General features: G+C 47.3%; 1 long non-coding RNA gene across 1 annotated transcript; it reads right to left on the bottom strand.

Annotated features, from left to right (window-relative positions):
* Positions 1–280: 280 nt before the first annotated feature.
* On the bottom strand, positions 281–7,677 carry LOC310834480. Its single transcript, XR_014559253.1, has 2 exons — positions 7,617–7,677; positions 281–1,019 (listed from the first exon to the last, which is right to left on the bottom strand). It is a non-coding gene; the product is annotated as an uncharacterized lncRNA (long non-coding RNA).
* Positions 7,678–7,944: the final 267 nt, after the last annotated feature.

Below are 7,944 nucleotides of genomic sequence, written 5' to 3'. Positions count from 1 at the left end.
TTTTGGTGTCCTCGGGTGTCCTCTCTGCCCAGAACATTGGAGGCTAGACACCACACCCCCTCTACAGTATTTTTATAGGAACTCAAACATTGAGATCCCGCTCTGTTCCAGTAACAAGAAGCCGAAAGCACCAGCCTGAAGATGACGAGTGAGACCTCGTCGAAACGTCGCCTAGACACCCCAACTTTTACACGGGAAGACACCCGAGGACACCAAAACCTGCATTCCTGTACCCGTGAAAATCTACGAAAGCATATATATATATATATATATATATATATATATATATAATATTTGATTGAGTTTTCCAATTTAATAATCCACTAAGAACCACATTAAAACATTCCAAATTACAATACAATAAAAAAGCCAAATATATTGCCAAATTATATATCTTTGGGCGACTTCCCATGCTCTGAATTTCACGGAGTGCTAATCATCTAATATCACATTGCATTTCTTAATTAGTCAATAAACCATTCCAATGTTAATCCTTCATTTAATTTTCATTTATGTTTACAACCACTGGTCTGTTCAAACTTTCATCTTCATAATTCTGTGTGAAATATTTTCCCCTGATATTATCCACATTCCAGCATTTTTGGTTTCTACCAATAGGAGCAAAAACAAAGTAACTCCAATCCATAATTGTTTCCTTCCTTCCACCGAGGGAACAGCAGCAGTGTTCTTTCAAACCCCCTTGCATTCAAACAACATCCCCTTCTCCTTTAGCATATATTTAACTCCCTTGTTGTCCAAAGGCACTACTGCCTTCCCTAACGGGTTTCCTGCTTCCAATGTAGTTAAATATTTTTCTTGTTATTCAGCTGGTGGAAAGTTCCTTGAAATTATTTTGCTTTGTTGCTCTGATGACCTGATTGCATTTATTTTGCTAGACCTTGTGTCCCTTTTTGTTCTCTTTTGGGCAAGACTTCCATTTTCCGAATTAAGTCTTCTTACCTCTAGAAGTTTCCTTGACTCTGTTAACAATGCTGGCATCCTCTTGGACTTAGTGGTACCTGTTGTGACGTGGGGTTTGTGATTTCAGCTCTCTTGACATAATATGCTGGAGACAGTTCTCTAGTAACACTTCTTTATTAAAGCAAACAAGACTGAGACTTGAGGAGGGGAGAGCTACATTTATAGGGACAGGGAACTAGCTAGAAAGGATACATTTTGGAGGGAACAATATCAGGCAATCACAGTCCTGCCTTTTGGAGGCAACCAATAAGACAGAGGATCCAAATACAGCAGCTTAAATGAACCAATAGTAGCTGTACCCTCTGGAACCAAAAGGCAGTTACTTTACCGTAATGCAAATACAGACAATAATAATACAGATATAAAATCCTTTGACTCAATACACAACACCCCTCCCCCCCAGTGAGCACAGCAGACGTAATCTCTCAGGTACTGTGGGGTCCTACAACTTCTACTTGATCTCCTGACAACAGGTGTTGCCGGTTCTGGATTGGGTGTCACCTGTGGTAGGGGGGCTGCTATAGGGGTTTCGTCAGGAACAGATGGAGTCCCAGACATCTCAGGGTCTCCTACCTGTACCTCGTCATCCTGAGGACTAGCAGACCCTGGTTCATTTGCTGAAGCCCCTGGTGATTGCACCTCTGGGCCATTTTCACTCTGGTCTTGCAGCTCTGCGTCGTTAGCCAGGGATGAATTATCAGACTCTTCCCTGCTGAGCGCCCGGCGCCTCAGCTGATCTATATGTCTCTTCCAAACTTGCCCATTTTCCAAGGTCACATAATAGGACACAGGTCCACTAGCCCGGGTGACCACACCAGCCACCCACCGCGAACCTCGTGAATAGTTCCTCACCCAGACCAGATCTTCAGGGGCAAAATACCTTGTTGTGTCATTCTCAGCCTGGGAGTTTGCTCTTGAATTACGGTTTGGCATTTTATCCGGGTGGACATAATCCAGCACCATTACCAATCTTCTACCCAAGAGCAGCTCAGCTGGCGACTTGCCCGTTGCAGTACACGGCGTCACATGCTGCAAAAATAACATTCGCGCGATGCGAGCTGACCAGTTACCCTCCATTAAGCTCGCAATGGATTCTTTGGCTGTTCTTACCATGCGCTCCGCCTGCCCATTGGAGGATGGGTGAAAGGGCGCGGATGTGACCCCTCTTATGAAGTTATCAGCCAAGAATGCCTTGAATTCTTGGGATACAAAAGCTGCCCCATTATCTGATACAATGGTCTCAGGTAACCCGTGGGTTGCAAACAGCTGCCTCAACACCTTGATTACGGCAGCTGATGCCATGCTAGGGACCATCGCCACTTCTAACCATTTGGAATATGCATCGACGATAACCAAAAAGACCTTCCCCTGGAATGGCCCAGCAAAATCTAAGTGCAGCCGGCTCCAGGGAGATCTGGACTGCTCCCACCAGTGAACTGGTGCTCTGGCCACTTCTGGACGCACCTCTTGGCATGCCTTGCACGTTCGTACCCATTGTTCTATGTTTTGGTCCATTCCAGGCCACCACACATAACATCGGGCTAGCGACTTCTTCCTGACCATTCCCGGGTGTCCTATGTGAAGCGTCTCAAGAACCCTGTTTCTCAGTGGTGCTGGGATGATCACCCTATCTCCCCACAGGAGACAACCCTTATGCATGGATAACTCGTGCTGCCTTGTCGCATAAGGCCTGAATTTGTCTTCATGCGGACCACCTGGCCACCCCCTCCCCACCCAAGTGAGCACACGGGAGAGAACAGCATCTTTCCTCGTTTTCTCAGCAATATCAGTAGCCGTTACAGGAGCCCCCGGAAGTGTTTCGAGCATCATTATGTGCTCCGCTGGAGCAGGATCCTCATTGCTCCCGCCAGGAAGGGGCAATCGACTCAGCGCATCAGCGTGGCACAACCGTTTCCCCGGCACATGGGTCAAGGTGTACTGGAACCCGTTCAGGAATATAGACCAACGCAACATTCTGGGGGAGAGAATTTGTGGCGTTTGTTTGTTCGGGTTGAACAACCCCAACAGTGGTTTGTGATCCGTTTCAATGGAGAAATGACGACCGTACACATAATCATGGAACTTTTTGATTCCTGCCACAATTGCAAGCGCCTCTTTGTCAATTTGAGCATAGTTGCGCTCCGTGGGTGACAACGTACGGGAATAGAAAGAGATGGGCTTTTCCGACCCATCCGGTTCCCTATGACTCAGCACCGCCCCCAGGCCGTATTGAGAGGCATCACATGCCAGGACCAGCGGCTTTGATTCATCATAATGAGCCAGGACGCTCTTGCTACTCAGCATTCCTCACAAGGAGTCAAAAGCCTTCTGCTGCTCCTGCCCCCATCGCCACACATTCTTTTTCTGCAACAGTCTATGTAATGGTTCAGCTACTGAAGCTTTCTGGGGTAAGAATGATAAAAGTTAATAAGTCCCAGGAATGACTGCAACTCCATCTTGTTCTGTGGTCGTGGTGCCTCGATGATGGCCTTAACCTTAGCATCTGTGGGGTGGATGCCTGATGCATCAATTTTAAACCCCAAGAATTCCACAGTTGGCACCCCAAAACTGCATTTTTCCTTTTTTAGTTGCAATCCCACCTCCTTGAACTTGAGCAACACTGCACAGACACGTGCAACCAGTTCCTGTGGGTCTTTTCCAGCAATCAAAACGTCATCAAAAAATGGCAAGACCCCCGGCAGACCTCGTAACAGGCGTTCCATGAGCCCTTGAAAAATCCCTGGGGCCACACAAACTCCAAATTGTAATCTGTTAACTCTGAACGCCCCTTTATGTGTGACAATAGTCTGTGCTTCCGCTGATTGTGGGGTTACGGGCAGCTGTTGGTAAGCTTGTGCCAGGTCAATTTTGGCGAACACCTTGCCCCCAGCCAGTTTAGCCAACAGATGTGATACGACTGGAATGGGGTATGAGTTTCCCCTGAGTGCCTTATTGATAGTACATTTGTAATCAGTACAGATCCTGACTTCCCTATTTGCTTTAAGGGGCGTGACGATTGGAGTCTCCCACTTAGCGGAGTCCACGGGTGAGAGAACTCCCTGCTTGACCAATTTATCCAGCTCTGCTTCGATCTTGGGTTGCAGTGCAAATGGCACTCACCTTGGTTTGAGTCGGATTGGGGCCAGCCCAGGGTCCAATTCGAAGTCAACTGGGGGCCCTTTATAACAACCCAGTGTTCCATTAAAGAGACCAGCAAATTCTTTGCATAATGCCTCGCTCATCTCAGGGCAGGTTTGGATTGAATTAAGCCCTGATATACTCAGTCCCAGGGCGGGAAACCAGTCAGTGCCCAGGAGACTGGGGCGACTGTCCTTCGCAATCACCAGTTTGAGTACCGCCTGTTTGTCCCGGAACTGTACTCTCACGGCACACATTCCCATGACATGGATGCGGCCCGCTGAGTATGACTGCAAAGTTGCCGGGAAGGGCTCCAGAGGGGGCAACGTACCCCTGGGGAAGAATGTCCTCGCGGTCTGGTCCGACACGATACTGAATCCAGATCCGGAGTCCACCTCCATGTCGCACAGCTGACTCTCAATCTTCACCTTGATGTGTGCCTTGCCTTGCGCTGGAAACTGCACGACCCTCCCGTTGATCTCCGTTACGTAGTGGCAGTCCTTTAGAACATGGTTCGCTGTGGGCGATCTGCGATGCTCCAGTCTAGGTGCTCCTGTCACTCCCAATGCCGCCGATCTACAGACCCTGGCGATGTGACCTGTCTTTCCGCACGTCCGGCACATAGCATCCCGGAAACGACAACTCTTCCGCTCATGGTTTCCGCCACAACCAGGGCACCTGCCTCGGTGATCTTTGTGCACTGTGCAGGCCTGACGCACTGACTCGACCCCACGGACTGGGCTCTGGCTCGGAGTAGCCTCTAGCTCGTCCATGGCATGCGCAGCTTCTATCTGTGGCTTAGGGGCCCTGCGACTGGCATCAAGCTCCTCTCTTTCATAATTCTCTGTGGCGGTGGCCTCCTTCAAGGCTGAAGCAAGGGTAGGACTTCCGGGTCGGCGCCATCGCCGAATGGCGGGCTCCCTCCGAGCTCCGGAGGGAGCCGGCTTGGCAGGGGCTGGGTCCTACCGCACCGGCGATGCGGGGACCCTTAAAAACCACGGCCAGATTGAGGCCGTGGACATGGAGACTCGGCTGGCACCGTTAGCGCCCTCCCGACTCGTGAAGGAGCCTTTTTAAAGGCTACGGATCGGGTGCCGGGGAGAAGCGTGGTGCTTTGAGTTCTCTGCTATCCCTGCCGAGCGCAGCCGCATGCCATCCGGCGGAGAGCGCTGACTTCTTCTATTGAAAATTCGGCTCTAAAGAAGAACCCGTGAGTAATTGGAATATGGACTAAAAAAAAAGGGGATAAATTTTTAAAATTCGGAGCGAACGGGGGAGGTGGAAAAAAGGAAGTCAGCCTACCCCTAAATTGTAGAAGAGCCAAAACAAAGGACTGGACAACTAAGATCGAGTGTAACCTTATCTTGCCGAATCAGCAACTTCGCGAGGGAAAATTATAAGATTGAGCTGGAGGAGAAAAGTGGAATTGTTTTAAAAAAAGCAACCCCCCCGGAATCCCTGGAGCGATTCGTGAAACTGCCTGGAGAAAAGTGATGGAGGTTTTGACAGCTGTCAAAGAGCTGTCAAAAAGGAAGATTAAAATAGAGACTTTGTTATGAGGACTTTGCCGGTTATATTTGTTACAAATTGAATACAAACTGTTTTAAATATCGGTCAACAAGCTACTTGGTCTGGTGGATGTGATTCTGGAAGGGAACTTTGTTACTGCAATCCACCTAGAGGAGCCGATACATTGCATGTGTTTTTCACAGGAAATGTGAACAGTTGAATGGAACTTTCAATCTCCTGGGAAACTGCAGGAATGGAACACTATTTTGTCTACAGAGGTCTACACACTACAGGAAACAATGGAACTATTTGTTGGAAAATGAAAGGAACATGATGTAATGCTTTGCTTCAAGAATAACAAACCTCTGCAGAGACACTAGAAACTTTTGGAAAAAGAACATTTCTGTGGGGGAACAGAGAAATAAAAAGGAGGAGAATGATTGATAAGAACAAGGAAACAACAAGAACTGGACAGAACTGGGGGAACATTTGGGATATTCAGGTTTGACAAGCTTATGGATACAAAATTGGAGTTTTTACTCCTGGATATAAAAACCTGGATAGAAGAAATGGGCCCTTATTTGATAGACTCCTTCTACGATTGGACATCCGTAATTAAAGACTGGCAAAGAACCGGAGGGATATAGTGTAATGTGGGAACTCCAGGAAGATATTAGAAGTGGAGGGATAGGTGAAACGCAAAGGGGAAAGAGGGGAGGGAAAATTGGAATCCAAAGGCTGTAAAATTATTATTTACATTTATCTTATTTTCATCTGTACTATGTTCGAAAGGGGGAAACCCGTGGAAGGGTATAGATCGATCTTAGGGGACGAGAATTTGGATAAATTGGGTTATTGACGAAGAGTGTAATTTGGGGATAAGAATTTGTTGAATTTAATTGCTTATTTGGAAGATTTGGAACACAAGAGGGGGTAGGGAGGGGAAGTCCTAGTTATTGGCAATAGATTGGATTTAATTTGCTTTGATTTGTTCTAATTTGGAAAACCTTAATAAAAATTATTATTATAAAAAAAAAAAAAAGGCTGAAGCAAGGGTAACCTCTTCTTTAGCCACGATGCGTCTTCTGGCTTTCTTGCTGCTCAGACCACCGACAAACCGATCCAGGAGAGTCTCTTCCAGATCTTGGTAGTCGCAGTGCTGAGCGAGCTTCCGCAGTTCAGCTAGAAATGCAGATACAGACTCCCCAGCACGCTGATGCCTCTTATGAAACTCCATCCGCCGGGCCATCTTGGTCTCAGTAGGCGCTAAATGGCTTGTTAGGCAGGCAAGAATATCTTTGAGAGATGTCTCACTTAGCTTCGCTGGGGCAAGCAATGCCTTGGCCAGCTTGAAGGTCTCAGGGCCACAGTAGCTCAGGAATGTGGCCCTTCTTTTGCTGGCATCGGTGATCCCTTGAGCCTCCACGAAGAACTCAAAGCGTTCGACGTAGTCTTCCCATGTGTGGGGCTCTGATGGCTGGAAGGGCTCCAATACCCTTGGACTCTCCATTGTCCTGTGGGCAGGGTCGTCTTCTCAGCTGGCCAGTGAGTCTTGTTTTAGCTTCAATCCGGACTCTGAGGCAGGGCTGCGTTTAACCGCTCCTCAGCATTCCAGATCCCACCTTCGTCGCCAGTTGTTGTGACGTGGGGTTTGTGATTTCAGCTCTCTTGACATATTATGCTGGAGACAGTTCTCTAGTAACACTTCTTTATTAAAGCAACAAGACTGAAGACTGAGGAGGGGAGAGCTACATTTATAGGGACAGGGAACTAAGTAGAAAAGATACATTTTGGAGGGAACAATATCAGGCAATCACAGTCCTGCCTTTTGGAGGCAACCAATAAGACAGAGGATCCAAATACAGCAGCTTAAATGAACCAATAGTAGCTGTACCCTCTGGAACCAAAAGGCAGTTACTTTACCCTAATGCAAATACAGACAATAATAATACAGATATAAAATCCTTTGACTCAATACACAACAGTACCTTTCCTGAGATTTCCTCTCTCCTCCTTTCACCCACTCCACCCTGACCCAGCATTCTGGAGAGATTTGAGCCTCTTGACCCTTAAAGTTTTTTTATTTTGAAGCCCAATGCAACTTTGTTGGATTTCTATGGGAGATCTGTGTGCTTGTGTGTGATTTCAACAGCACTGCCCAGAGCAAACTTTTATTTCTGACGTTTTGCTGAATTCTTTCCCTCTAATGGAAACTGTTTCAGAAACAAAGTTCAGATATATTTTCCTGGGTTCCTGCTCAGATGGCATACAACTGCTGCTGTTTATGGGAAAGCTGCTGTAAGGTGATAGATTTTA

This window comes from Podarcis gaigeae (assembly GCF_964106915.1).
Source record: "Podarcis gaigeae genome assembly, chromosome: 17".
NCBI classification, from domain to species: domain Eukaryota; kingdom Metazoa; phylum Chordata; class Lepidosauria; order Squamata; family Lacertidae; genus Podarcis; species Podarcis gaigeae.
The sequence above is the reverse complement of the archived record's forward strand: the minus strand, read 5'-3'. Positions and strand labels throughout refer to the sequence as shown.